Raw genomic sequence first — 25,837 nt, forward strand, 5'->3', positions numbered from 1 at the left:
GGCGAGAACGCTCCTTCTCCCGCTCCAGCCACTCCTCACCTCCTTTCCCGGGCACCACAACACTATTCCTTTTACCCTCACTTCTGGTCCCCAATGAAGACACTATAACCCTGACCTAACTCTCCCGTTTCTGTGTTCAGCCCGACATGGCGGTGAGGCGCCACAGTATATTTAGTTAGAATTTTGTAATCATCCGTTACGGAGTAAAATATATAAATACAAATACACACATTTTGCTGCGAAAGTACACAACTTACATTAGACACGTTTGATGGTGCTGCACTTTCTATTATATATAATATTTTTATATTCCCGTGTCCTTTTTGAACTACACTAGAATTCCTCAATTCCTCACATCATTTAATATGAGCTACTTTTTACTTCTACTTCAGTAGATTTTTAGACTGGCAATGCTGCTTGTACTTAAGTAAAATTTAAATGAAGCATTCTTGAGTAGAATATTTTATTACTCTTTCCACGTCTGCTGCTATAATAAGCTCCACTCTTTCTGGAAAAAGTTTCTCCAGATTCTGTGGAGGTTTGTGTAAGATTCATTCAGCCACGAGGCTGTGTGTTTGTAAAGTCAGGTACTGACGTAGGTGACGTGAGATGAGGAAGTCTGGGGTGCAGCCAGCATAAACAAAATGTATCCCAAAGGTGTTCAGTAGGTTTTATTATCTCTACAGGAGGAGATCTTCCACTCAAACCCATGTAAAGCAGATCTTGGAGCTGAACTGCAACGCTGGAACAGGTTTAGGTCTCAAATGAAGGGAGAAATTTCCATTTCTATTTGGTCAAGATTGTTTTTTGTTTCCCGCCTTCGTTCCCCACTCGCAGCATGTTTTCTGATCTCTTGGAGTTCAGGGTTCAGGGTTCAGGGTTCAGGCAGTGGCAGCAGATGAAGTTCTACACAAGGATACATCCCGCTGTTTGTTTACACAGCAATGCGACTTGCGGGGGCCAAAGTTGCCCTGACATCCAGCGCTCGCTCGTTGTGATGACGCAAACCGGCGCAGCCGAGCACTCATGGAAACTCGATTTGGTGAAATGAGCGTCCGTGTTTTGTTGACAGCAGCGGCTAAAGAGCTAATTGGGCACGTTTAATGTCTAGGAACAGCCGTCCTTTGTGTAATTCACTGCAAATTCAGGAACAAAACCCCAGGTTCAGTCATGCTGCAGGAGCATGATGTTATAACAGAAGAGGTGTCGGGGTGTATTATGTTGAATTTTAGCAAAGGTTTTTTTTTTTTATTAGCTCGCTGACTATTTATTAACAACATCAGGCTTAACAGCTGGCTTCCCTTAATGTTACGCGCAGTCATTCATTTTTAGTAAAAAAAAAACAAAAAAACCATATATAATATATGACAGAAATATAAAATCTTTAGCAAACTTATTTAAGGGATTAATTTTATTCATTTCATTTCGTTTTTTTATTCATTTTGTCATAAAATGATAATACTATGATTCACATTTATGGCATTTGGTGGACACCTTTATCCAAAGTGACTTACATTGGTCTCATTCATACAACTGAGCAGCTATGGGGTTAAGGGCCTTGCTCAGGGGCCCAGAAGGGGCAGCTTAGTGTTGGTAGGATTTGAACTCGCAACCTTCAGATCCAAAGTCCAATGTTTTAACCACTACCCGCTAGCCACCTTGATTTATCACTTATACGGTATCTACAATAAGGACAAAAGTTTGCGGACACCTGACTATAAGATTGGTATGTGCTTCTTTTTGAACATCCCATTCCACATTTAGTCCCTATTTGTTCTTATAACAAGCTCCACTCTTCTGGGAAGATGTTCCATTGGATTTTATGTAATATTCATTCAGACACAAGGATGTTAGTAAACTCAGGATCTAAAGTAGGTGAGGTGAGGTGAGGTGAGGAGGGGGCTAATTGGTTTTAAAGCTCCATAGCAAAAGATCTTCCACTCCAACCCTTGGAAATCAGATCTTCATCTTGTGCACAGAGCATTGTCAGTTTGGAACAGGTTTGGTTCTCTTAGTTTGGTTCTGCATCCAAAGAACAATTGTGCACCTCCAAATTTGTAGTGTTTGGGAAAGAACTAAATACTGTATGGCTGGAAAAATCAGGTGTCCTAATAATTCTGTCCAAATAGTGTACATGGACATTAAGCAGATATTTTCAGATGCTGTAAGATATTGAAATGTAATTGCTCACATGTATAATTTAAAAAACACATATCATCAGTATAATCACACAGGGACGTGTAGCTGTGCATGTACTCTGCTTCCGCCTGCCGGAGTCGGAGCTTTTGTGAGTAAAGTAGCTGTTACAGCAGGAATGAAAGCACACTCTGAGTACCGTGCCTGTGATCTGGGCTTTCAGGTTTCCTCGTCGAGAGACTGCTGTAGAGGACCACTTAACACCCAACAAACACCACTTCATTCTGGCACACGCACAAATGGCCTCCTAGTGCTCCAGTTTAAACCAGCGTGCTGGCAGAACACAGGGAAAGCACTGATTTGGCCTAATGTGTGTGTGTGTGTGTGTGTGTGTGTGTGTGTGTGTGTATGTGTGTGTGTGTGTGTGTGTGTGTGTGTGTGTGTGTGTGTGTGTGTAGGGGGGATCTCATTCTTTCTTTTTTTAAACACATAAAGAGTTCGGAACACTTCAAACAGCACAACAATGCTTTCTATTGCCTTTAAAAACAAATAACAGATTTTATTGTCTATTCCGTGTCCACTGCATTTGCGTGTTAAATGTATGTTAAAAAATTGATAAATAAAAAAAAAAAACATATTTGCATTTCGAAAGTTCATTCCAAAGGGCAAGTATTAAATTAGCATTAAAATGTATTAGGTTTATATTTAATAGATTTGATCGAAAAAGTGTATTCTATGCTTTAACATTTTAAGAAATACAATAAATTGTAATTTTAAGTGACCGATATGTTATTCCAAGTGACAAGTATTAAATTAGTGTGAAATATGTGTTCTAAACTGTTTGGTTAGAAAAATAATAAAGAAAAAAATATATACAATTTTGATTTTAAGTCCATAAAAATGCCACACCAGCCTGAACATTTATAACCTCATTTACTGATGGAAACATTAATGGAAAATTATAACATTTTTGATCTTTTCTATCAGTATCACCGGTATCACCATTTTACTCCAGATCGCAAATACTGTTCAATATATATACTATACGACAAAATTGGGACACCTGACTTTTTCAGCCATATGTGATTCCTCCCCAGACTCCTAACATAAAGTTCATTCATTCATTCATTCATTTTCTCCCGCTTATCTGTAATTCGGGTCGCGGGGGCAGCAGTCTTCGCCTTCGACTGCTGCCCAATCCTCACAGCACCGTCCCTTACGGTCCCTCCTGCAGGTGGTGAGCCCACGGGAAGGCGGCCCCACATCACTCCGACGTCACGGACCTTGATATTTCCCTCGTGAGGGACTTTCCCTCGTAAAATAAAGTTGTATTGGCAAATTTTCTCTTCACTTGAACTCCAGCGTGATTCCAGCATGACAATGCACAAATCAGCTCTATGAAGATACACTTTACATGGGTTGGAGTGGAAGATCTCCTGCATTAGAGCTCTGAACCTCAACCCTATTATAAGAGGCCATGCATTATAATATTTCTTTCTCTCGTTTTCTCGCTACGTGAAAACCCGCTTTCTCATGACATAATTGTATCGCGAGATCTTGTGTATATGTTTTTGGTGTCTACATCGAGTCCACATTAGCGTCTGAATTAGTCCCTGATCAAAGTAAAAGCGAATGCGATCATCCTTGATGCTGCCTCTAGAACATGTAAAAATTCAATAATGGTCACGAGGAAACATGTTTTTTTATGAGAAAACAAGAAAGGAAAAAACGTATAATGCATTTCCTAATAAGACTCATAATATTGAAACCTTTGGGATTAATTTTTTCTCGCTGACTGCACCCCAGGCCTCCAAACTTTAGTCTATACATCATGTATTTCAGTATCGATTTTGCATCGTCATATCAGCCAGACGTATTTCAAACTGCAGTGGGTTTTTGTACTCTGTGTAATTCTGCACATCTCTACAATGATCACATCTCTGCTGACATGCTTATAATCCAGAGCGAAGGTCAGACACACGACATGATCATGACTGACAAATCAGTAGTATTGTTCTGGTAAACATGCAGACGGAAAAAAACGAGAGGAATAGAAAAAAGCTGCTGACGCCTCACAAACCAGACTTTGGCTATTGTTAAAGTGTCTGATACATTTTGACACTAAATGCAGCCAGGACTTATGGACGATTGTAAGAATTTCGCTGATGTGGCAAATGACGAACAACGAAAGTGTTCTATTTACTATAACTGGCTCTGATAAGCAGACTCACTGCTTATAAATTTAGAGTACAGAAAGTCTTAATACAGTCAATACTAAATATTTAGAGAAAGAGAAAGAGTGTGTGTGTGTGTGTGTGTGTGTGTGTGTGTGTGTGTGTGTGTGTGTGTGTAAAATTTTTTGCAAACTTGATAAGAAATTGTAAGCTGGTTCATTATCAGGATTGACAGAGGATTTATTATAATCCTTTTACAACACTATTTCGCCTGTTCCTTGTGAATATGCACCGAAAGTGTAAAATAGAAGATGGAGTCAATGCGAACGCATGCGTTTATCAGTCGCTGTGTGATTTCCAGTTATGTATTTGCAACGGCGATTGTTAAAATGCCCATGGTATATCCGTACATTCGATCTAAAAACGTCCATTCTGGGTAAAAGATTCTTTGTCACATGCAAACAATATATGGACAAGTACTGAGAGACCTGAATTAAATATGTGGTCCTTTCCCTTCACTTGAACTATGTGACAACATGACAATGCCTCTGTGCACAAAACCAGATCCATGAAGATACACTTGGGTTGGAGTGGAAGACCTCCTGCTATAGAGATCTCACCTCAACCCTATTTCCCTCCAGACCTCCTCATCTACATCAGTACCTGACTTTACTAACACCTTTGTGGCTGAATGAATCTCACACAAATCTCCACACAATCACATGGATCATCTTTGCAGAAGAGTGGAGGATATATATATATATATATATATATATATATATATATATATATATATATATATATATATATATATATATATATATATATATATATATATATATAGAGCAGCATAATGGAGACCCAATATGGAATTGGGTGTTCAAAAAGCACATAAAATTCTAATGGTCAGGTGACCACAAACTTCTGTCCGTATAATGTACACATTAAAAACGTAATGTAACAATGGATTTTCTTGTTTTCCCACAGTGCAACAACAAAATCAAAAAATGCAAAGGGTAAAGGAGAATATAGTTAAGCTATACACAGGCATAACTTTCTTTCGGCTTCTCCCATTAGGGGTCGCCACAGCGGATCATCCGTATTAGAGATCCGCACGTTTGATTTGGCACATGTTTTACGCTGGATGCCCTTCCTAACGCAACCCTCCCCATTTTTTCGGGCTTGGGACCGGCACTAAGAGTGCACTGGCTTGTGGGATTCAATCCCCTGGTCAGGGATTGAACCTGGGCCGCGGCGGTGAGAGCGCCGCATCCTAACCATTAGACCACCAGGGAACCCTATATACAGGCATAACACCCGCCTAATAATGTGTTAGCTCCCTTTTTGCTGCTGAAACAGTCCCGACCCCCGAGCATCAACGGCATGAACTTCTTCAGCAATTTGAGCTACAGGAGCTCGTCTGTTGGATCGGAATTTTTTTCAGATCCAACAGTAATAATCCATGTATTAATGTGGAATCTCCGATCCAGGAACCATCACCTAGCAATTCCAATCAGTCCAGATATTATCTCTCTCTAACTCACCTGATCTCTAACACAAATGCTGCCTGCCAATTTCTATGTATATTTTATACACAAAAAATGTATTTTATAACCTACACATTCAAGCACACCTTTGCAAGGAGGTAGTTTTTCGCCCATGATACACACTGTCTGTGCCTTTGCCTGAAAATCTGGATTGTTCTACATCCTCTATGTCCTCTTCATCCTCCTGACTCATGACACTGATACACCATATTGTAGCTGTCAGTCGCACAAAGCTGTGCGACAAATGAAAAAATAAAGCGATCGTTCTGATTTCGGATGAACCCATTAGGCTTGCAATATTTGCTTACAGGAAATATTTTGACATTTGACATTAAAGCCTTTCGGTGACAAGTTAATGCACTCCAACTTTCCATTAAGCCTGTGAACGTGACCTCTCGCTTGTACCGAGTGGAAAAACGTGGAAAATCTCCCCAGAAAATACTAATGAAGTCAAAACTTGAGATCTAAACCGTGTAGATATGTTACAAGATATTTTTACAAAAAAAATAATAAAAACACGATCAATGTCATTTTCATGAACAAATTCGAGGGAAATGTTTGGATATAGAAAATCCTCTGGACTGCAGCATTACAGTTGTGTTTGTTATATAAATGAAGTGCGTTTGATAAAAGCCCTGACAGATGTCATGTGACCTTGCACTGGTGTGGATGTGGTGTGGATTTGCATCACTTCCAGGTGCTCGCATCGATTTCACATTCTGAGCTTATGCACTAAGCGCTGGTGATGGAGGTGGTTTGAAGGAAACGCTGCTACGCTATCGATCCGAACAGACAGTGTTAACTTTCCTAAGGGTGTCCCACTCTGAAGGGTCCTCGAGCAAAAAACCTTAATGCTTTAGTGCTCCTGTAATGCCGGTCCACTGGACTGATCCTGTGCAAATAACTGAACGGATTTTCAGCTTTTCTGGAAATCCGTAAGAAATGTGTTTAATGTCTACAGCAGCACTTCAAGCTTTAATGTTCAAAAAATGTTCGCTTATGGGGGTTCCTGTCTTTAGTTTAACACTGATTGGATCACCAAGCCAGTGTGATATTCACACTAATAAGCATATTTGAAAGTGCATATTTTTTTCTCTGTTCACAATGAGACGGCATTTTCAAGCGAGGAAAATAAAGCTTTTCGGAAATGCTCTCAAAAGTGGATGAATTTGAAATCATTGTTTTCGAGTCGCAATGTGGACTGTGAAAAACGATGATCTGTTTTGACTCATCGGTGTGATGTTTCAAGAAGTAAATAAACACTAGGGGGAAATGACACAGCTCGGAGCATCTTTCGTTTTGAAGACGTACAGTATGAAATTTGCAAAAAAAAAAAAAAATGTAAAGCGTCTTCTTATAGTGAAAATCCCGGTGAGAAGCAGCTAATGTATGAACCCCATCCTGCTATATGTTGCCTAATGGATTATTACATTTACAGCATTTGGCAGATGCACTTGTTCACACCGACTTACATCGGAGCAGCTGAGGGTTAAGGTCCAAAAGCCTTAACCGCTGAGTTCCCAACTCCTCTATTATACATGTATTATCATACTGCCTACATTAAAGCTAGCTGGTAGTTGAATAAACTGAGCTAAAATTGCAAAAAAAAATCAAACAATAATAATAATAATAAAAAATATGAAGACTTTTTGTGGGGGTCTTGTGATGGCTGGAATCCCGACTATGCCAGAGATAGACATATCAAGTCCTCCAACTGTTTCAACAGCCAACTGCCTTCAGCATTTTACCCACAGCCCAGCGCTGGACTTGATAAAGAGTACAATAGATGTGCGATCGAGTGATAAAGATGCTGATAAGATTTCTCTCGCTCAACAACAGAAACTTTGCTACATAGATTTTATTTAATGTTGAGGGAGGTAAGGAAAGATTCAGATTCTAGAGATCGTTTGATTAGACAGAAAATCTGCAGTGCAGTAAAGTAGAGAGAGAGAAGGGCAATTTCAAATATTTTCTAAATGTGAATTTGGTCATTGTTTTGAAAAAAAATAGCTCATAGATAACCTTAAGACAATCATATGGATAATACAAGCCACAGAACTTTGATTCTGACTTGACAATGGTTTACCGAATGGAAATTGGTGAACTGAAATTCTGCTCACTTGGGTCCTGTCTCAATTGCACATCACTTATGATATTAAAATGAGCCAGTCAATGTTTAAGGCTCTTGGTTACTGATCGGAAAACCTGCAAACAGATAATCCGTATCTAACATCTAATTCTATATTTAGACACTATTTGCTGTTATAATAAGCTCCACTCTACTGGGAAGATTTTGTGGAGATTCAGCCATAAGGGTATTAGTAAAGTCAGGTAATGATGTAGATGAGGTGAGGAGGCCTGGGGTACAGCCATCATGAAAAACTCATCTCAAAATAATGAAGAAAATATTTCATAGGGTTGGAGCTATTGCAGGAGATCTTTCACTCCAACACATGTAAAGCAGATCTTCATGGAGCTGGTTTTGGGCACATGCTGGAACAGGTTTTGGTCTCTAGTTGCTTCAGCATCCAAAGAAGTCCAACCACATGTGGTTGGAAGAGTCAGGTGTCCCAATACTTTTATTCTGTAGTCTGGTGGTTTACCGAAACAATTAGTTTTTTTCTCGAACCCTTGATCCGATTGAGACTCGGTCATGTTACGAAACTGAAATTACATAATTGTTGGAAACTGGGATGAGTTGTGGTTGTTTATAACAGTGTTTATATAAAGCACATGTTGTTTACTGCAGGAAATGTACGACTGTGATCATTAAACTTAAAGGGGGTAAAACAATCTGTACATTTGGAGACCTCAGAACCTGGAAGAAAAGCGTACAGAGGAGTAGGAGGAGTGCTTCAAACCAGCTAGCTCTGTGCATAAATAAGCAATGAAGAGTTGTGTTAGGACGGAAAACTGGGCTTAGTCAGGGAAGTGACAGAAGCGATTTGACTCATTCTGACATGCAGGGCGACTCGAGAAGCTCCAAAAATAACCCACCTACTGTAGTCACTTCAGGTTATACAACCTCCCTATGCAGGAATGCATTTTTTTACAGTTATATCTTTTTATTAGAGCTTGAGGGGAAAGTGTGGATAAAACAAGCAACCCTAAGAAGTATAAAGTACATATATTCTATATGTTTCCCCTGAAGCTGCAAAATTCTCGATTCTGATTGGCCAGAAGGTGTTAAAAGATTTTTTTACAATGAAAATAAAAGAGTTTCAAGTCTAGTTTTGTAACATGCCAATAGATGGCAGTACAAGGCTGCACGCGCGGTCACAGGGAGCACCGACCTTCATAAGTCGGTGTGTCAAAAGACATCATCCTGAGTACATTAGGAGCTGTGAAACAGGTGCTAATCTCTTATATATATATATATATATATATATATATATATATATATATATATATATATATATATATATATATATATATATATATATATTACCACGTGCGCTCGCTGTCACCGAGCTCCTGTTTTGCCAGAAACAACACGATCTCACTTCCACACGAACCCTACTCGCCAGATTTGATTCCTGTGGACTTCGCCCTCCTCCCAAAATATGAAATTTGTTAGTGAAAACAGATAATCCGCAACTTGCTGTTAGTTAGGTTCCAAATGAGAACAGTCAAATTTTCCGAGCCGCGAGTTCCGATTTTGGATTTAATATCTTATTTTTCATCCACAACAGATGACAGAAGAGAAGAAATTGATTCGATTTCAAGAGAGGAAAAGTCGGCCAAAACAGTTGTTATGTTTCTTAATGAACCATTTCTACATTCGCGTTTTCTTTCCTGTAGTAAAAAAAAAAAACCCACACAATTTGCCTTTGTTTTAAATCCCCAGAAAAACCGTAATGCAGAGAAAAAGTGCACAAAAAACCCAGGGTCATTTTCTGAGGTTAATACCGATGCCTTTGCTAGAGATGATGTATGCAGGAGGTGCAGTTGTGGCTACAGTGAAAGGAGATGTGTTGAATTGTGTACATTGGGTTTCTTGCTATGGCATTCATTCTCGCTCTATGAGATTCCTGTCTGTGATGCAGCGCTCTGTTATACTGGGTTTCTCTATAATACCGATGATTTCTTTAGATGTTCTATGGTCATAATGATGGAATTAGGAGAAAGGATGGGAAAGAAGAAGGAAGGAAGGAAGGAAGGAAGGAAGGAAGGAAGGAAGGAAGGAAGGAAGGAAGGAAGGAAGGAAGGAAGGAAGGAAGGATAATTCAGGTAGGACACCAATGAAGGTGTGAAATGCACAGCTTACTATTGGTACCTACAGTTCAACACAAAAATGTTTGTATAGAAATTATATGAATTGTATTATAGCATATTGTTGGTGATGGTCAGATTTTTTTCTGATGGTTCTGGTGGTCTCACTAAACACTTCACAAGCTCTCTTTATTCCCTTCTCCGGCTCTGCTAAAACTCAATATTTTCCCTCTTTGGGCCTTTTAGTCTTTTTTGATATTCCCATTGACTCTTGACTTAATTCACTGAAGACCTGACAGCCTTGAAGGTATTTTATTTTCATTTTTTTCGATTCTTTTAAAATTTTTTATAAATACTTAATGTAAAAATGGTTTGCAGCGTTGAAATATTTAGACTTTTAGAGGCACGACTGGATGGCAGTCAAGGATTGGCAGGAGTCTGGCGAGAGACATACATCGCACTTGTAATCAGCCACATGCACCTGATTTAGCAGATTTTTCTTATAATTAGCAAATAATTTATTAATTTATATAATAAGCATATAATAATATAATTTCACTTTGAATCACACACAATATCGCACGTTTGTCGTCTTTCATGTTTCTAATTCTTGTTCCACCGTTCCGTTTCTTCGTGTCATCGTTATCAGCTTCCTGCCTTCTTAAATGGCACGGACTACGGTTCGAATTACGGGTTCATGTTCTTGAATGTAACGTTCCTTATCGTCAGAGAAATCAGAAACCCTGAGCAACTTCATCGCAACTCCTTTAGAAAATCGCACACGGACGACATTCTCTCAAAGGGGAATCATTCACACGATCCGCACGTGCTGCCTGTCTGAACTCGTGCTTTTCCGTCATTATGGCCATGTTGACGCTTGACCCCACAGCATGCACATGTGTAACTCCGGATCGGTAACTCACATGAACTCGGTTGACATGGCATATACATGAGACGTTTAGAAAATGGTTTCTTCCTGTCCGACTCATACAGAGGCCACGTGCTGACCAACAGGACAAACAGGACTCTATGCTAATATCGTTTATAGGCAGGTAAGAGGGATTTATTAACACATCTGACACCGGGACCTACGTGCACCCGCTCGCCTTTGTGCACTTAGACAGATTTAATCAGGCCTCCGCTAATCCGTTTAGCACAGAGTGTAAAGAAAACAGGGAGCGTAATTGCCTATAAAGCTGAAGCTGGTAAAAACAGACGAGCCGATACTAACCAAATAAACGTCCGTTAACTTTCCTATAGATTCTCGCCTGAGCTCATGCTGCTACTGATCACAAACGCGCGCACACACCTAGCATGCACAGGCCTGATTATCTGTCAGAGTGTGAGAGCTAGCACACGTGTGGGTGTCATAAATCTGTCGTAAAAAGCATGTGGCATTGAGTTTGTGTTTACATTTCATCACACATATTAGTAAAGCTACGTATAAAATGCTGACATGCAATAAAATACAGGATGTTAGCCAAAAAGGCTGATACAAAAGTTTGTGTGTGTGTGCTTGTGTGCCAGAGAGAGAGAGAATTTATCTACATATTCATAGGGATTAAAAGCGTTATTCTCTTATTGTAATTGAAGGTAATACTTCCCTGAATTAGCCGTCTGACACAATAAATCCCCTGCTTTTTCATGAGTATAGGGCTTTTCCAGCAATGTGAGTTTTTCCCCACAAACACCACAAAGTTGGAGGCACACAATTGTATCAGACACCTTTGGGTGTAGTAGCATTTAATTTTCCCCACTAGGAACTAGGAGACACAAACATTATCCAGCATGACAAGACCCCTGTGCACAAAGCCAGCTCCATGAAGATCTGCTTTCCATGAGTGGAAGATCTCCTTCTACAGACCCTGTTAAACACCGTACTGCATCAGTACCTGACTTTACTAATTATGAAAATAATTGTGTGTAGATAGGCTTCGCTTCTACAAGTTCATATGTGCTTTCCAAAACAGCAAAATAGTGACAGGAAATGGGAGTCTGACACATGACCTCTTCTTAGAATGTTATGCAGTGCACAAAACACTTACACACTCATTGCAGAAAAACACTGACCCACACCACCCACAAACCGCCCACCCTGCCCAACCCTGCCCACCCCGCCTAACCTGCCCCACCCTGTCTTGCACCATGCTCTATTAGATAATCTGTGACCACTAAATATGTTGCTCTGGTTTATTTAATATATTAATCATTGATTTTGGATTAGATGTATAATTGGACTTTGGATTGGATCTTAGATTGGATGTTGGGTTGATTTTAGGATTGGATGTTGGATTGGAAATACTACTCACTTTTTGACATTGATCATATTCGGTATTGTGAGATTATGATATTTTCTCTTTTGATTGTGTGTGTGTGTGTGTGTGTGTGTGTGTGTGTGTGTGTGTGTGTGTGTGTGTGTGTGTGCGTCGCAATTCACAATTGCTGTTCAATTGAAAATCAAAAATTTTACAATTACAAACCAGTAACAACAAATAATCAACTGCAGAAATTATAATTTTTGTATAATAAATGTTATTATAATAATTTTTTTTATTTTTTATAAATACCCACTGACACTCAAAATACCAACATTTTAGACTCAGAAACACTCTCGCAAGTAACTCAGACTGAGATACATTTTTTAAAAGGATCTGACCTCCCTGTGGTGTGTGTGTGTGTGTGTGTGTGTGTGTGTGTGTGTGTGTGGCATGTCCCCATGGTATGTCTACTTTAGCAAAGCTGCAGCTATTGATAAAAAGTTATTCTTAGCGCGTATGTGTCGGCTACGTGCGGGCATTCCGGGTCCTGACCCCCGGCTTCTGCACTTCCTGTGGTGAGACGGCTCTGACACAACATCATAGCACTCACATGATCAAATTATTTATACTGCGCTTCCATCTTATTATACTCATCTCACCCCCCTACACCCAACACACACAACTACCTCAATAGCTACTTTTAGACCAAAAAAAACATCCTATCGGACATTCTAATGTGTTGCTCCTACTTAAAGCCCTCTACAGAATCTCAAACAAGGTTCCAAGTAGAACTCTTATGAAGAACCTATTGGGAAACCTCTTTTTCCTTCTTTGTTCACTATGTTAAAATCACTTTATAGTAAACATTGAGCTCAGCCACTTGTTCGCTCACTCACTCACTTTAAAAAACCTTATAAAAATAAATCCAGAGTCTGTCACAGGAGTCAGATGGAATCAGGTGGGACCCCTCTGTTGTCGCAGGGAGGTGGGAGCTTAGTGGTAAAGGCATTGGATTTTGGGTTTAGGATTCCTCAGGGTTGTTCGGGGTGTGGCAGAGGGGGCGTGGTCGAGCGCCGGTTTGTGAATGGATGGAGTTGGAGGAAGCGAGTGGCAAAGATCAAACACCTGTGTGTAATTTCCATTAATGAGCAGCAGAAAGTAAAAAAGATGAAAGGAGAGAGAGACTGTGAAAGAATCATACGCATCATATGCAGCAGTGTGTGTGTGTGTGTGTGTGTGTGTGTGTGTGTGTGTGTGTGTGTATGTGTGTGTGCCCTTGCCTGTATGTATGTGAGTGTTTAAAGACTGAGAAGTGCAACATGGAAACCTGACTGTGGCATAATAAAGCTGATTCTTTAAGTGTCCCACTAAACCAGCGAGCTCTCTACAATGGTGCCAAAACCCGGGAATAAAAATAACACACAGGTGTTTGATCCTTACCATCCACATCTGGTTTCCATTCACCCCCAAAACAAAAAAAAAATACATTCCTAATTCCCAGATTTCCCAGGATAGACTCCAGACCCACCCTTACCCGTCCCAAAATAACTAACTCCAGCTAAATAATACATATTAATCTATTTATTGTTTTAGTTTATTAGCTCACATTTTGTTATCTTTCCCTTTAACATCAAGTTTAATAGTAACTTTTCCTGGTTTTGGCTTCTCTCATTACATTTAAGCCTCTTTTTTACCTCAGAACTTCATGCTCTATCTTCGTTCCCTGAGCTCGTTTAGATTCCTCAGCCAAGCCGCTGCAAGAAATATAACACCCACATCTACGCGTGTCTGTTCCTGAGCACTGCTACCATGTCCAGCTACTGAACACACACACACACACACAAACACACACACACAAACACACACAGGCCTAATGACTGCTGAAGATCTTCCAGGACCGATAAGAAACACTCAGAGTCTCTGTGTGGGTGGGAGCGGCATACAGGGCGAGATAGTGCACCTTTCTGTTGCTTTTTTTTCTTGAGTAAAGAGTCAACGCAAGTGGAAATACGCCAGAAAACACGTCCCCTGTCTTATCTTCAGACGGAAAAAAGCACACTTAAGGAAATTCAGGTATAGATAATGTTTGGAGAAAATACAGCAAGTAGCAACGAGGACACCCAAAAGACCACGAGGAAACGATAGACGCGCTATTACCTAGGTTTGGGATAGGTTATTTTCATGGAGCGAGTTTGAGCTGAAACGAGCCGATTGAAAGCGTGAGGTCTGCGTCGCTGCTTGACGGGCCAAAAATTTCAAATATGACTTCGTTTACATCCGATGGAAGCTGATAAAGTCGTCAAGGGAAATATACAAGTTTAATCCCGCGAGAAGAATTCCTTCGGTATGCTTTCATGCGCAGTTCTTCAGAAATGTTTGTAAGCGCATATTTTACATAGTGGATCAAATCGAGCGAGAGTCACTTGCAGGGTTCAGGTCACATGATTAAACGATGATTAATGCATTAGTGTAAGTGTGTTTTCACACCTGGTTCGATCGCAGAAGCGAAATTGCCTTTGTAAAGTGGTGTTTTTCTTTGGTTTGGTTTTGCTGGTTTCATGTTTCAAGCACACCTAATTGTTCACACATGTGGAACTGGTCAGGAATTTGGAGGCCGTGCTTGGTTGGTCATTTGTTGTTGATTGACATAGAGGTCATTTTACCTTTGGAAGTCAAAGCAGTGAAAGATTTATGTGGCAGAAAATCTGACATTACAGAAATCACAAAAAAAGGTACAAAAAATCTAAAATAATATAACTTCCCAAAAACCTTTTAGAAAAAGAATCAAAACTCCAGGAGAAGGAGCCAGACCTAATCCAGCTCCACCTTCCTGTGAGCCTCTACACCTTGCACTTATTTTACTTATTTGAATCCCTCAGCTATGCATTTAACCATGGATTCCAACACCACCCTTCAATTTGAAAGTTAAAACCAAATTCTTAGAGGAGGAGTCAGACCTGATCTCCTCCTACCTAGCTCCTCCAACCTAGATGGATGTTAATATAGAACCTCTGACTGAAGAGTCAGAACCTCAGCTCCTTCTACTTAGGTAGAAGATAAAACAAAACTTTTTATCATAATGGGGAAAGTGGTAGCTTATTGGTTAACGGAATGGACTTTGGACCAGAAGGTCTTAAATTCATATCCCAGCTGCACCAAACCAAGCTGCCACTGTGGGGCCCTTGAGCAAGGCCCTAAACCCTTAAATGTAATTGTAAATTTCTCTGGATAAGGGCGTCTTTCATATTCTGTGAATATAAATAAAGGAAAGGGTAGTTCATTTTTTTGTGTCCAAACAAATAAGAATTAAAAACAGCAGCTAAGTTTATGAGCTGTATTAATTCCCCTTAACGCATTTACCCAGTTAGTTAATAAAAACAAGAATCTTTGTGGTTAAGTTGTTGGAAAGTTTATGATTAAATTGATCAGGATATTGCACTGATATTTATTTAAAAAAAAAAAAAAAAAAAACTTTTTGTTTTAACATAACTTTCTTTGCAAATAATATTTAACCTTTTTTATTTTTATTTTCTTTTTTATTTTATTTAGAATTACAGTCAATACCATGCTTATTTAATATTTAAAATTAGCATAGAATATTTTATTAAACTACTTTCTCTGATAATTATTTCTATAAAATAATTCAATTTAATAAAAAAATAAAAATAAAAAAAAAAGGTATAATTTTTGATTAAGAATACATTTTTGGGGCTATATGTTGAATTTTACCAGTTGGCGTTGCATCAATCATTATTCATTTGAACTCTGATCAGTCTCAATTTCAACAGAACAATTAGAACAATATTAGAACAATAAAGAAAAACAAAGGACTGTGAAAAAGCGCCCGGTCCTTTCTGATGTCATTCGGTGCAGAAATTTCTAAACTAACACTAACAGTAGACAAGCCAAAGTCAAGGCCATAATTACTAACAAGAGTAGAATCAATCCACCATGTTTCCTTTGAGTCATAATTCTCCATCATTAAACTGTCCATTCTACAGATTACAGGCACTACTGCAATAATAGAACTGTTATAAAGCTAAACGCGATATGATAATACGCTATCAATATTGTGATAAATTACAACAAAAGGGCACGTTTCTCAGAATATTGTGGCTATACATCTTTTATTTTATCTTACGGTCTCGAACATCTCGGGGCGACACAAACTAGAGACCATAAGATCAATTTGTAATAAGTTTTTCCTAGTATTTTTCTGAAATATCATGAAATTTTGACACAAAATAAAATAAACGGATACGAATTACAGACTGACTGGAAGTCGCTGATTTGATGTTACTCATTATTTTGGGTGAAATTGAATCGTAAAAATTATAAAACTGATTAGTTTTATAATTTTTATTTAAGACTTGTGACTAAGCTACATATATATTGTTATACGCATCGTGTAGCATAGAAACGCTTATATATACAGTATATACTTGACATTAGATTATATGTACGATAAACTTCATTATATGTAGTTGATTCTTCAGTTCTTCAGTTGATTATAGCTGACTAACTGAGTAGAGCTGCGAATCTGGCGATATGATACGTATCAAAATACAGGGGTTACGATATTTTGCGATACATTGCGATACTGTGATCAAGACGATATATTGGGATATTTCTTGTTTTAGGAATAAGATAGAATTTTAGGAAATCCGTCATTAAGAACACACCACCGTACGCAAACAAAGTGGGATCTGCGTTTGCATTAATTAGATCTACATCTACAAATATCTAGCGGTCAGAAAATAAACTTAAAACGAAACAACTGCACTGAATCTTGTATGATTTTTTTATTTTTGTATATCGAATAATGCGTTTTTGAGAATCGATACAGTATCGGCAAACAAAATATCGCAGTTCTCACGTGTAGCGATATTTTCGTACACCCCTATAACTGACCGCAAACTGCTTTCAACTTCCAGCCAATCAGGGTTAGGGGTCTGAACCAGTATTTAGTCTGACTGTGGTATAAATGGAATAAAACACTTTGGTTCTATGTCAGAAATCAACACTGAACTGCATTACACATGAGCCCCAGCACAACATATGACCATGTCCCACTTATCACTCACACCAGTTCTGCGTTACACATAAGAAGCACCACTACTCAGGTTCAAGTCTTTATTAAGCGTTTATTATCAAGCTACATCCTGGTTCAGAGTCTGCATGTACTTGTATATATATATAGACAACACATTTGCACAGCTGAAAAAATACACTGTATACACTGACTTTTCCAAATACATGTGGTTCTGTCCCAGATTCCCAGATTGTTACCACATAGTTGCGCTTTACTTGAACTAGGAGATGCAAACTTGTTCCAGCAAGATGCTCTTGTGCGCAAAGTCAGCTCCGTGAAGAAATGGTTTGCATGGGCTGAAGTAAAAGATCTCCTGCTATAGAGCTTTAAACCATATTGAACAAGTTTAGAATACATTTTTCACGCTTAGCACCTTTAGAATGAATTTTTCCTCACCTCATCTACATCAGTACTTTATTTTACTATCATCCTAGTGGATGAATGAATCTCCACAAATCTCCACAAAAATCTAGTGGAACATCTTCCCAGAAGAGTGGAGATTTCTATATCTGCAGATGGGGAACAAGTGTGAATGGGGCGTTCACAAAATTTTGCCCATACACTTGAGCCCCTTAGACATCACACACCTTTATAAGGGTAACAGAATTTCATCTAAAGTTGCATGGATATTCACACAGTGTTGTGCTGAAGGAAAAAGAAAGAGCTTTGCGGGGTTTTTATCCAGCAGGAACCTAAGCTTGTATTTCATTACCACTTTGATGGATGCTTGTTTTGTCGGGCTTCACAATGCATCCAGATTTCACAAACCTGAACGAACATCTAAATCAGGATTCCTCAGGGCTGTCAGAGAGGCGTGGACCATTTCACTTATGACAAATAGACAATCGTGTTCAGAATCAAGAACCTTGGAAACAACAGTGTGTTAGCATACAGGAAAGAAATGTCAGGAGTTAGCAAACCACGTAGCTTCATTCACATCGTTTTAACAAAAGCATCGCTCACTAACTACGCCGCTACGTGTAACATCTGTGCGTCGACATTTCTGAGAGATTTCTACTACTTTTTCCTTTTTTTTAAGAAAAGAGTGTTCTGAGGTCTATTAAAAGCCGAAAAACATCCAAAGTCGATGCTTCGGTTGGCGTTAAATCAATTGAAAGACCCAAAGTATGTGCACTTAAGTCGGACGTTAAACAGAGTTCAGGACGGCTGTCTCTTTTTAATGTCAGCAGCACATCAGTACTTAAACGTGCGTGCCTGGCTGCGTCCTAAACCACATTAGCGTCATGTTAAGTGAGTCAAAAAAAAAAAATATATTACAATTCTTATCTTAACACAATTCCATAGAAGGACAGTTTCGATTATGCGGCCCTGCATGAAAGAGATATTGTGGCCAATCGGCGTAGAGATGTTGTACCACATGACCTCACAGAAGAAGATGAAGAAGAACCAGTAATCAAGAAGAAGAAACAACAATGGAAAGCTGGGAGTGATTTTTTAAATGACCTCAATAACAAAATGTGTGTATTCAGCACCAGTTCTTTAATGAATGTTTAATAAGCGTAGATCAGTCAAGTCAAGTCAAGTCAAGTTTATTTGTATAGCGCTTTTCACAACAGACATTGTCTCAAAGCAGCTTTACAGAAAACAACAGAAAACAATCAGTGGTTAGTGTTGGATCAGAAGGTTGTGAGTTCAAATCTCAAAACAAGGCCCTTAACCCTTAACTGCTCAGTGTATGATAATAGTAATGGTAGCGGTGTCTGGTGCCATCAATGTATTTGTACAATGTACTTCTACAACATGCAGCTAAAAGTGAACTTTAGGATTATGTAGAATCTCGGGATGGTCTTTCTGTCTCCTTCACTAACACTACCAAGATGTTTTCTTTCATCTTAGAGATTTTGCTTATATAAGAAATACGTTATAGAATGAAGTAAAAAATACTTCATGCTTTTGTTACATCTAGATTAAACTACCTAAACGCTGTCTGGATGTTCTAGTAAGTGCATAAATAAGCTTCAGTTGGTCCAGAATGTAGCAGTCCTTACCAGAACCGGAGAATATTACCACATCACCCCTCTCATATATATTTATATAATATATATATATACATATTATATATATAAAGCACTGAATGGTCTCACGCGACAGTATCAGAGCGAACTTTTGCTCCATTATGGTCCACCACGCCTACTTCAATCAAAAGGTACAGATAAAGACGGGTTTCCCTTTGGAGTCTGGTTCCTCTCAAGGTTTCTTCATCATGCAATCTCGAAGAGTTTTCTCATAGAAAATGTTAGTTAATATTCTTAACAAAAAAAATTGACAACTTAAACTCTTTATCTTGGAAAAGCTGCTTTGAAACAATGTCCATTGGTAAAAGTCCTACACAAATACAACAATTAAATCAATTATTATTAAATCAATTACACTGAAACTAATGAACTTTACACAGGCTTTAATGAAAGACAGTGCCTGTTACACGGTGTAACGGGTGAAATATGTGGCTCCTTTAAGAGCAGTGTGGCATTTTGGGAATAGCCTGTCGCTGTATTTTTTCCGGTATTACTGCATGTGTGCAAGACCGAGGATTATGTCATTCTTATTTTTTGATGCTCATTTCTAAGTTTCTTTGACTAACCCGTAACGCTGTTGCCAAGAAAAATAAAAAAGCATGAGTTTTGGAAACCTGTCTGTGCTTATATGATTTCTGTTGTAACTGGAGTTAGCGAGCTCTCCCTTCACCCAGACTCAACGCGTTACAACGGCTTGTATCTAAACAGTAACCGACCAAGAAAGTCATTGTTTACTGTCTTCCTTCTTCCTTTCACAACTATTTCTCTCAAGAGTTTATCTTTTGGCATCATCGTGCGTTTAAAAATCACCACCGGTAGAAGTTTTTCTCCCGATGCCGTGCAGCTTAGAACACAGAAGTGCGTTTTTCGTTTCCTTTCGGAAATTTCATTGGTCTAATGTTATGTCGCTCAGTTTTTTGGCTTGAAGTTTGTGAAACTGGGAAAAACCCAGGAAAAATCCATAAATTAGCCGCTTTGTTGTTTAAGCCGCAGGGTTCAAAACGTGGGAAAAAAGTAGGGGCTTATAGTCCGGAAAATACGGTATACAATATGTCTCCTTACAAAACAGGTTTTTGGACCATGGTCTCAATTCTAAGCCTAAAAACCTGCAGAATCACACAGAAGTACACTGTTTCTGTACACGAGTAAACAAAGCACTAATCCATGCTTAACTATGACACCAGTAACAGTAAAGCTCCTGCTTTTACATTCCTACTTGAGTAAAAGCACCAAAGTTCTTGCTTTGTGAATGTATTTAAGTATGAAACATAACAGAGATGTATAAAAATGTCATATGCATAATGGATGCAGGTCAGTGTTTCATTCTCCTGTATTTTACACCTTTATATAGACAGAGTTCTCTACGGGTTTCGCCAGAACCATGTTACACCTCAACAATGATGGAACTGGAATGAATGGATGTTCGGTGGCATGGATTCCCTTTTAAGTTTTGTTCCTCACAAAGTTTCTTCCTCAAAATATATCAGAAAAGTTTTACTTGTTATAGTCGCCACTGGTTAACCCATTAGAGATAAACTTATAGGGAACAAACTTAGAGGCACTAAATGTATACATTCCAATGTCATACCAGTTTATCTCAGTAGAAGTGCTTTGGGAGAATTTCCCATACAGATAAAGCTGAATTGAATTTAATCCAATGGAACTGAATTGGGGTTACACTTATGCTCTCGCCACAGGCTCTCAAATAACGCATGATTTTCTGAAATGTAGTGGCATAAAAAACAATTACACAAATACAATGAAAGAAAAGTTTCTTAAAAAAACGAAAATTCGCTGATAAAGTACTCCTACGTAAAAAATGAACTTCCATAGAGGAACAAAGTAAAAGATCTTGCTGTAGATCGCACCTCTATTATTCTGTAATGTAAGATTCTGTAATTCACACCGAATTAATAAGTCCCCTGCACCTTGGGGTGGTTTTTAATTATCGTTGTAGATATTTAAAGCAAAATTCTTTAAGTAGAAAGAACCTCAGAGGAACAATGATGTCAAGGCAGTGATGTATCCAATTATTCTGCACCAAGGAACAAATCAGATATTCCACCAAATCCGAGGTTTGTGTTACGGTAACAGTTTGTGGAGGAACCACATACGTAATAAACCTTATCAGGTGATAGTTCATATGGTTAATTTGGTTTTCTTTTCTTCTTTTTTTAGAAATGTATTTTAAGGAGAGGAATGTGGAAGAGCAGATGGTGGTAGATTTTGTTTAATAGATCAAACACTTATTTTAAGAAGAAGGAGGATCATAGGGTGGCATATAAGAGTGGAGGAAGGTGCACACAGGCGGACTATGTTCTATGCAGGAGATGCAACCTGAAGGAGATTGGAGACTGTAAGGTTTTAGCGGGGGATAGTATAGCGAGACAGAAGGAGAAGTTTAGATGATGTGGAGATGGTGAAGCAGGATGTAGATGGGATTAGTAAGGAGGAAGTGAGAGCAGCGATTAAGAGGATGAAAAATGGAAAGTCGGTTGGACCAGATCACATACTGGTAGAAGCATGGAGATGTTTGGGAGAGATGCAGTGGAGTTTTTACACAGATTGTCTAACAGGATTTTGGAAGGTGAAAGGATGCCTGAGGAATGGAGGAGGAGTGTGCTGGTACCGATCTTTAAGCATAAGGGAGATGTGCAGACCTGCAGTAACTACAGGGGAATTAAGTTGATCAGTCACACCATGAAGTTATGGGAAAGAGTAGTGGAAGCCAGGCTGAGAGAAAAGGTGACCATCTGTGAGCAGCAGTATGGTTTCATGCCGAGGAAGAGCATCACATTTGCTTTGAGAATGTTGATGGAGAATTATAGAGAAGGTCAGAAGGAGTTGCATTGTGTGTTTGTGGATTTAGAGAAAGCGTATGACAGGGTGGAGAGAGGAGTTGTGGTATTGTATGAGGAAGTCTGGTGTGTCAGAGAAGTATGTGAGGTTGGTGCAGGACATGTATGAGGACAGTGTGACAGCAGTAAAGTGTGCAGTAGGAACAACAGACTGGTTTAAGGAGGAGGTGTGACTGCATTGAGGATATGAGCCCTTTCCTGTTTGCAGTGGTGATGGACAGGTTGACAGACGAGATCGGACAGGAGTCTCCATGGACTATGATGTTTGTGGATGATATTGTGATTTGTGGTGAGAGTAGGGAGCAGGTGGAGAAGAGCCTGGAGAGGTGGAGGTACGTGCTGGAGAGAAGAGGAAGGAAAGTCAGTAGGAGTAAGACAGAGTACATGTGTGTGAATGAGAGGGAGGGCAGTGGAGTGGTGCGGTTGCAGGGAGAAGAGGTGGAGAAGGTGGAGGAGTTCAGGTACCTGGGGTCAACAGTGTAAAGTAATGGAAAGTGTGTTAGAGAAGTGTGTTAGAGACTGTGGTGAGACCTGAGATGTTGGATGGATTAGAGACAGTGGCATTGAGTAAAAGACAGGAGGTGGAGCTGGAGGTAGCCAAAAAAATAAGAAAAATATATTTGCATTTACATCATCAGTGCATCACTATCTGCTACAAAAACACTAAGCATTTTCATCCTATTTGCATAAAGTAGTCCTTATAAGTTTATCCCTAATGAGTGAGCTAATGATGACATTATTGAGGGAAAAACACCCTGAGATAACATCGAAACTGTCCACTGATTGAGACCTAAGTAGGAACCTGTTCGTTGTAACTGTAGACCTGAACCATTGTAGCAAACTATATTAATTGCAGTACAAACCATCACAATTGTTCTCTTGCATATAACCATCTACAATCATCTCATGTATCTCATATTCATTCAGAGAACATCCTTAGCAGTAATGAGCAGTTTACAACCGATAAGCGTTCCATTAGGGCATCAGAATGGATGCAGAGCACAGGATCACTGGTACCTCAGGAGCTCTCATGCAACCCGAACTGTGTCAATGTATTGTGATTGAAACCACCAACTTCACTAAATCCCATTAAGGATCATCTCTTTTCGATAGCTCACAAACTTGGCGGCTGTCCTGCTTTCATGTGTTACATCTGATTAGAGTTCCTGGTTTTACCGTGAACTGGTCAATTATTACAATGCAATCAGACCGGAGGAAAACGATCCAACCTGGCAACCTGACTCTGGACGCGTGACTCCTTAGAGCTGAATGAATAACATGCATTTAATCAACACTTACGAGGTTTCATTTATCTCCTTCTAATAGTCTTTATAAATCCTGTAGGATGTGTTTACTGGCCAGGGCAGGAGTTAGTTGCTGAACACACTGAACTGCACTTTGTGCTCTAAAAACTGCACATTTTGAAAAGAAATTTCTGTCAATAAATAAAATATTAGGTGGTTTTGTGCCTTATTTAATGACCTTTCCAACCATTTAGCACCGACATCATTTCTGTTTGATTGTATTTTTCATTCCTTATAGGATTTTTTTATTTCTTATAGGATTTTTTATTTCTTATAGAATTAAGCTATAAATGAAAGCTATTTAATTCCATACAATGCAAGGAAAGAATGACTTCATGCCTTATGATCGGATTATAACTAGAAAACGAAATGAATACGATATTGTCCTAATGCTAATTCAAACGTAGAAAAAATTGAAGAAAAAACAAAAATTTGACATTTTGTTTAAGCCATGTTTTTGTACTGCTATTTTTTTAAGTGCATCATCTAGAAATAAAAAAAAAAACTTTGCCACCCAGTCTTACTTCAGAACATCCATAAAGATGGGACCTAATCTAAAGTTAGAAGAAAACTAAATAAATGATGCAAGAACGCCCTATGCTGAACAAACAGCTAGATTACAGAGTTGCTACAATCACAAATCAGGCAGGAATCAGTGATAAACCCTGGCTATCATGTGGGAAGAGAAAGATACTGCACACTTTCATCTACATGCATTTGATCGGCCTCACTAGGAGATGTTTACAGATGACATACTGGCTTTTAAAAACATTTGATCCAAAAAATAAATGCAAAGTTTATGCATTTAAATATTCTGGATAATGGCAAGTTAGGAGTGTTAATAGAGGACTTGTTCATACAAAGTATATATAAATACATTGTTTAAGAATTTAATGGAACACAGGACTATAGTGTTTATATGTTTCTTGTTTTTCTTTTGGTACCTTTAAAGCTTCACACACACACACACACACACACACACACACACACACACACACACACACACACACACACACACACACACATATATATATATATATATATATATATATATATATATATATATATATATATATATATACACTGATATATACTGTAGATAGATAGATAGATAGATAGATAGATAGATAGATAGATAGATAGATAGATAGATAGATAGATAGATAGATAGATCATGGTTGTAGTTGTAGTTGTACATCATTAATTTTTAGTCTAGATGTGAACTCTACATGTGCCAAGAATCTTCCTACATTTGAATTTTGCTCCTGCCTGATACAGCTTTCTATAAAACAGATGTTTTCCATAAAACAGATGTTTGTGCAAAAAACAACAACAACTGGACTGTACTTTATGTGCAGCTTTTCCTGGAACGGTGCATGCAGTGACGATTTGTTTAATAGGTAAAAGTGCACTCTGGACATTTCAAGGTGAAACATGCACAAGAAAAAACACTGCTGTCAGATCAGTACTTAACCAGAGCCACTGCTGAATTCGAGTTTTACTTATCAGAAATACTGACATGTTAGTATTTAATCCAGCCAGGTTTCCACAAGAAATAAAAAAACATAAAAAGCTGAAGGAATTAAACACGCAAAGTCGGTACCTCCGTGTTGTTCGGGTTTCCTCCCCAATTTTTCTTTTTTCTTTTTTTTTTGAGGGTTCACTACTCCGCGCGCGCGTCCAGGGTCTCTGCGTCGCACGCGCTCATTTCCCGAAAAACTTCATCGCCGCAGCGCGCGCTCCTAAATCCACTCCTGGGCACCACCGATACGCGCGCGAGAGAGAGAGATCCGCTCCTCGTGCTGTTCGGCGTCGGTGCTGATAATGAAGATTATGTCGTTGCGGTTGCTGCTGTTTCCACTTCACTCTATAGATTTTATGCGTGGAGTCGCCTTGAAGCGCGCAACTGGCTGACATACACGCACGCGCGCACGCGCGCACACACACACACACACGCGCACGCACGCACACACACGCGCATACACACACGCTCTCGCCCTCTCTCTCTCTCTCTCTCTCTCACTCTCTCTCTCGCGCTGTCTCTCGCTCCCCCCCCCCCACACACACCTGAGCGCGCTGGTTGATCAAAGTGAGGCTCGAGAGCGAGAGAAGGTCTTTTTGGATCATCCAACCAAATATTGCATCAAACCAAACTTCTAAGCTTAGACCTAAGGGACATTGCAATGCATTTTTAACACACACACACACACACACACACAC

At 39.1% G+C, this 25,837-nt stretch overlaps 1 protein-coding gene across 2 annotated transcripts in view; it reads right to left on the reverse strand.

The window, feature by feature from the left end:
* The window catches only part of gcgra (glucagon receptor a), a 78,505-nt gene extending 52,895 nt beyond the window's left edge, over positions 1 to 25,610 (reverse strand). For both annotated transcript variants that reach the window (XM_083524509.1, XM_083524507.1), the window contains exon 1: positions 25,221 to 25,610. The gene's annotated coding sequence lies outside the window, so the exon portion shown is untranslated. The remainder of the gene's footprint in view (positions 1 to 25,220) is intronic.
* Between the last annotated feature and the right edge of the window lie 227 nt (positions 25,611 to 25,837).

Source organism: Silurus aristotelis, assembly GCF_946808225.1.
Source record: "Silurus aristotelis genome assembly, chromosome: 21".
NCBI lineage: Eukaryota > Metazoa > Chordata > Actinopteri > Siluriformes > Siluridae > Silurus > Silurus aristotelis.